The sequence below is a fragment of the Ostrea edulis genome, chromosome 2 (genome assembly GCF_947568905.1).
Source record: "Ostrea edulis chromosome 2, xbOstEdul1.1, whole genome shotgun sequence".
NCBI classification, from domain to species: domain Eukaryota; kingdom Metazoa; phylum Mollusca; class Bivalvia; order Ostreida; family Ostreidae; genus Ostrea; species Ostrea edulis.
This window is the reverse complement of record NC_079165.1, coordinates 84,905,745-84,911,744: the sequence shown is the minus strand read 5'-3', so window position 1 is coordinate 84,911,744 and position 6,000 is coordinate 84,905,745.

The window sequence follows — 6,000 nt, the reverse complement described above, 5'->3', positions numbered from 1 at the left end:
TTTTGAAATGTAATGCATTACATTACATATTATTGAGAGTACATTACATTACACAATATACTGATATCAAAGAAATGGCAGAAAAATAATATCTTTATAATGATTGATGAATTTTGAATATACAGTAACATAAGTCCTAGGGAAACATTCATTTGAAGTGTTGACTTACTATACCTTGGATATTAGAACTTAAATACTTTTCATTAAATACTGTTAACTCTTAAAGACAATATACATGAAGTTGATCTTTTTGCTCAGAACGTGTAAAAGTCAATCAATAATATAATGAATAAATCTAAAACTCAAATATCATCAAATATCCGACTACTGAGGCAATGTGAGTGCAATGAAATGCAATGTGCAGAACAGTATATTTTCTACAAATAATGTATTACATTACCATTACTTCTAATGCAAAAATGGCCCAATACACATTACACCCCTTTACACTGAAATTGGCCGTCATTACTTTACCATTACATTACTCCTCCTAGGCACCTGATCCCACCTCTGGTGTGTCCAGGGGTCCGTGTTTGCCCAACTATCTATTTTGTATTGCTTGTAGGAGTTATGAGATTGATCACTGTTCGTTATCTTCACCTTGCATTGTACACATTACCATTACCCCAGGTCTGGCTTTAACGCCATAAAAACCGTGGTGAAATATTAGGTGATAAATCATTAAAATATTGTATTTCCACTGCAAAAAAACGAAGGTGTGTTACTGGTTGACGTATGATAGGTGATGTGTGGTTGGTAGACGTGTGATTAGTGCATGTGTGATTGGTGGACGTATAATTTGTAAATATGTGACTGGTTGACATGTGATTGGTGGATGTGTGACTGGTTGACATGTGATTGGTGGATGTGTAACTGTTTGACATATGATTGGTGGATATGTGATTGGTGTACAGCTGTAAATATATGTGTAATTGGTGATGCCTGATTGATGGATGTGTAACTGATAATGTGTGATTGGATGTGTGACTGGTAATGTGTGATTGGATTTGTGACTGGTAATGTGTGACTGGTAATGTGTGATTGGGTGTGTTACTGATAATGTGTGATTGGGTGTGTAACTGAAAATGTGTGATTGGATTTGTGACTGATAATGTGTGACTGGTAATGTGTGATTGGGTGTGTTACTGAAAATGTGTGATTGGATTTGTGACTGATAATGTGTGACTGGTAATGTGTGATTGGATGTGTGACTGATAATGTGTGATTGGATGTGTTACCGATAATGTGTGATTGGATATGTGACTGATAATGTGTGACTGGTAATGTGTGATTGGATATGTGACTGATAATGTGTAATTGGATATGTGACTGATAATGTGTGATTAAATGTGTGGCTGATAATGTGTGATTGGATATGTGACTGATAATGCGTGTTTGGATGTGTGACTGATAATGTGTGATTGGATGTGTGACTGGTTGACAGGTGATTGGTGGATGTGACTGGTTGACAGGTGATTGGTGGATGTGTGACTGGTTGGTGTGTGATTGATGTACAGCTGTACATATATGTGTGATTGGTGATGCCTGATTGATGGATGTGTGACTGATGTGTGATTGGATGTGTGACTGGTAATGTGTGATTGGATGTGTGACTGATAATGTGTGATTGGATGTGTGACTGGTGATATGTGATTGGATGTGTGACTTGTGATGTGTGACTGGTGATGTGTGACTGGTAATGTGTGATTGGATGTGTGACTGGTAATGTGTGACTGGTGATGTGTGATTGGATGTGTGACTGGTGATGTGTGATTGGATGTGTGACTGGTGATGTGTGACTAATAATGTGTAGTTAGATGTGTGACTGGTAATGTGTGATTGTGGATGTATGACTAGTAGACGTATGATTGGTAGATATGTGAACGGTTGAACTGATTGGTTGACGTGTGATAGCTGGACATGGTTGGTGATAGATGTGTGATTGGTGAACTGAATTCGCCTGCTTCTGACAACTGGCATGACGTTAAGTCCAAAGGGAACGATGTATGTTAGATACAGAATATGTAGAGTGTCACTCAGGGCCGCTGAATTGATATGCAAGTATTTCATGTCATATCAACAAACCATCTTCCACGTCATGAAGCAATTGTGTGAGCTGTGTATAAGCTATTCCCAGTTGTATGGAGTCGGTAACTCTTTCATACTCTAGTAAACATTGGATCGTAAAATTGAAGGGAGAAACTCCCAGTCGATTCCTTATGAGAATAAAACATATTTTGAACCATTCATGAAAGCGATTTCAGTTGATCGATACGTTAATAGATCGTAATTTCGTTTACAATAAACGACTATTATTATAGAATCATTGTATTATGGGAGATTGTGAATTCTTTTAAAGTGGTGACAAGTGTTTCATAAATGCGAAGATCCGAAGTAAATCAGATAGTCGTGGCTATTATATGGTTGAGGATTATGGCTACCTATTTCAATAATCAACATCTGTCTCAACCGAGGGAAGTTTTCTCCGAAAACACCCCGTACACAAAGCGAGCACTGTTGTGACTGGTAGTAGGAAATCGGTCATTCTCTGATAAGTTGTACACCCGAGTTCAGTTTATCAAACTAGGTTGAGACTTTCTATTGATTGCAAATATATCCATCTGCATAACGTCAGAGAAGCTTACGAGGGGGATATCAAGTTATTAAAGCAAAGTTAGCCATCGTTTTTAAAATTGACTTAAACCATTTACAATTCGATTTGTTTTAATAATCAAGATAAAAAAACTGTTTTAGCAAATATCTGTTTTACTTGACACGGTTTTGTAAATTATTGACACATTGATTACACCTCTACAAATTTCCCAGCTGCAACTCACATTTGCTGTAGTATATATCGACAAGAGCTTTGATATGCTGGAAATGTGAGTGACTATGAATTGTTCATTTGCATTTTCAGTGATTTGTGATTATTAACATATGGAGATATAAAAATTCAATGGGGAAATTAGTAATGAATTTACGATAACTAGGCATTGAACAATAGATGTTTATCGATGTTTAAGGAACAGAACTCGATATGATCGCAATTATATCTGAGTTATCATCTAAAGTACATCTATTCTACGACATATTAACAGCTGATAAATCTTGAATAAAAGTACATCCGGTTCCCAATGTTGAAGACCAGTGATGACTTCCCCTGCGAGACCTAAGTCGAATCTTTGACGGCCGTGTCTGATACTACGTGTGGGTAGGGCGCGGATGTTTACAGAAAACATTCCTGTGATTGTTATCCCTTTCACCGGTGCTGTGTGTGTGCCTGGAATTTGGAAACAAAAAACCTGTTGTAAAGAACACCGATGAAATCTTTTCTTGTTCGCACGTTAATCAGTATGTTTAGAAGTGAGCTTGTTGAAGCATGAATCTGTAAATATCAGGACTCGTCGACACTTGGTTCAGGAAACAGTTTGTCATTCGCTAGATTAACAAACCCTTTAAGACCTGTTTCCAGTAGATAAGTAAATTGCCTTTTATTTTCAAAATTCAATAGAAAGGACTACACCATAATTTGTTAAGAGCTCTATTTTCCTACGGTGGCACCAAAATGGACAGTCGTCTTTTAGTTTCAAAATTATTGAGGCATCTCGGTTATCATTATTAACTTGATTCAGATGACCTAGATTTCGACTTTGTCAGTATGTAATTTCATGTTATAATAGAGACAATACAGACAGGGGCTTTTATATAATTAATTACTTTCTTTGGTTTGTTAAATGGCATATGGTTGTGAATATTGTATGAAAAATACCCCGGTACATAAGCGGGTTACGCATTTTTTTAAAAAAATGTTTGTACCTTCATATCCCGTTTACCAAACCAGGAAAGACATTCTATTATCTATATTTTTCTGCATTTTTAAAAATAAATACTTTCAAAGTTATTTCACCGTAACAGCTGAAAATCACCTAACGTTGACTTGTTTCCATATTTGATTATGATTTACATATTTGACCAATGGTACATGTAAAGCGATATATTCCAAAAAGGACAAACTCTAAACTGATGAAATTTTTTTTTGTGTAATATAGGAAAGTGTTCTTTATTACTGTAAATTCTAATAAACCAGAAAACATGTTAATTTCCAACAATGTCGCGGAATTAGTGTATTCACACGCGGAGAGACAGCTAAAAAGCAGATCTAACTAGATTGAAACAGAATATAGTGAATGTAGATCTATATTCAAATACATTTATTCTTTGGTCCTGCTATGGTATTTACAACTTTTAAATATGATTTAATCAGCTACAGTGCACGCTGGGAGTCACTCTGTTATTTCAGGTTCCAAAGATAAGTCTGTGCACGGTTAGGAGGAAAATGTTGTTAGACATTAGTAAGACGGGCCGAGCTGCCTGGTATTCAGTATGTAGGTGCACTGCACCTCGGGAGACTTGTACAGAATTCTGAAACTTCAAAGGAATACCACGAACAACGCTGAACCAGTCCACCAGGCATTCAATATCCGAGACACCAGCAAAAATTACCGCTCACAGTGGGAAAGCGGTGTCCTAGGAAAGGTCATTAGATCGAATCCATAGGGGGGTAATATGATCTACCAGCGGATTGGAATAAGGAGACGAGAGAATGAGGAAGAGGTTTGTAGTTTATTATGACAATGATTACATGTAGCAGACGTTAATGAGACATATTGTTCTCTTTAGACGCTGTTCCAATTTTTCTTTTTAAAAATGCAACAGGATTTGAACAAAGCCTTAATTTGACATAAGAAAAAAATGTTACATGTATCTTTAGCAAATGACAATAAAAACTTTGCGAGACACATTTATGTAACCCTGAATGACGCAGTAATTTCAGTTGTTGATTTGGACTTTTCCACGCCACGTTCCTGAACACGAGGTTAACATATCCAAAGATATGACAAACTGTTAGAGAAACTACTGAGAAGCTATCCAATGACTTCCAGCAGTATTTGTTGACGGTGATCTAGACATAAATACTACCTGGGGTTTTTTTTTCCATCGCAGTGTTGAAGGCATCATAATGCTGCCACAGACTGGAAGTTTGGAGTGTTCAGATCTTGAGTGAATCCAGATTCTCAATAAATATTTACGGCATTTACGCTTCCAGACAGACCTCAAAATATTTAATGGCTCGCTAAAAACGAAAAACTGATACAAAACCGTTTGATTTTGTTTCAATTTAATCTAGGATTGTTTCAATTCCATCTAGAAAGAAGTAAAAGTCAGTAGAAATCAAGAAGTCGTTTCAAACAGCTGAACTTTTTTTCAGAATACATAATGTTTCCTGTAGAGGATATAATGATACACAGAAATACAAAACAATTTACCGAAGACTCTAAAAACGACTTGGAGAGAAAGTGGCTTCATTTTGGCATTTGTAAGCAAGTCTCATGGAAGCATTGATTCACTATGTGTGAAGAATGTTCACAGTTGTTTAAACTAATATCTGCCCGGGCAGGATTAAGGTAGCTCCATCCTCATGTGACTTATCAATATTAATAGTTAAAAGTGGAAAAACTTTATCAATTTCCAATCAATATAGTTTAATTTAATTAATAACCAAAGAAAATGTATATGTTACCGCCTTTGTAAAGATGTCAGACATACAAAAACAGAAGCATACATCAACATCAGAAAATCACTCATTTTCGTTAAACAGAATAATAAAAATAGATAAAAACTTGTTGAAATGACAAAATTTAAATATCAAAAGTTTTTAAAAACTGCTAATTCATAAATATGTATAGGTTAATTGTGGACATTAGGGAAACCAATGTATAATAGACATCCAGTAGAGGAAATTCAATCATAGGAGTTATTGCCCTTGACAACATTTTTAAAATCATAAATAATTGATTATCTATGAAAAATATAAACTTTTTCAGTAATAATAGTTTACCAGATTTTTTATTATATCCAGTGAATAAAATTCCTCCAAAAGATATATTTCTATCATGTGCAAAGTTTGATTTATTAGGACTTTTGCAAAAACCTATGACA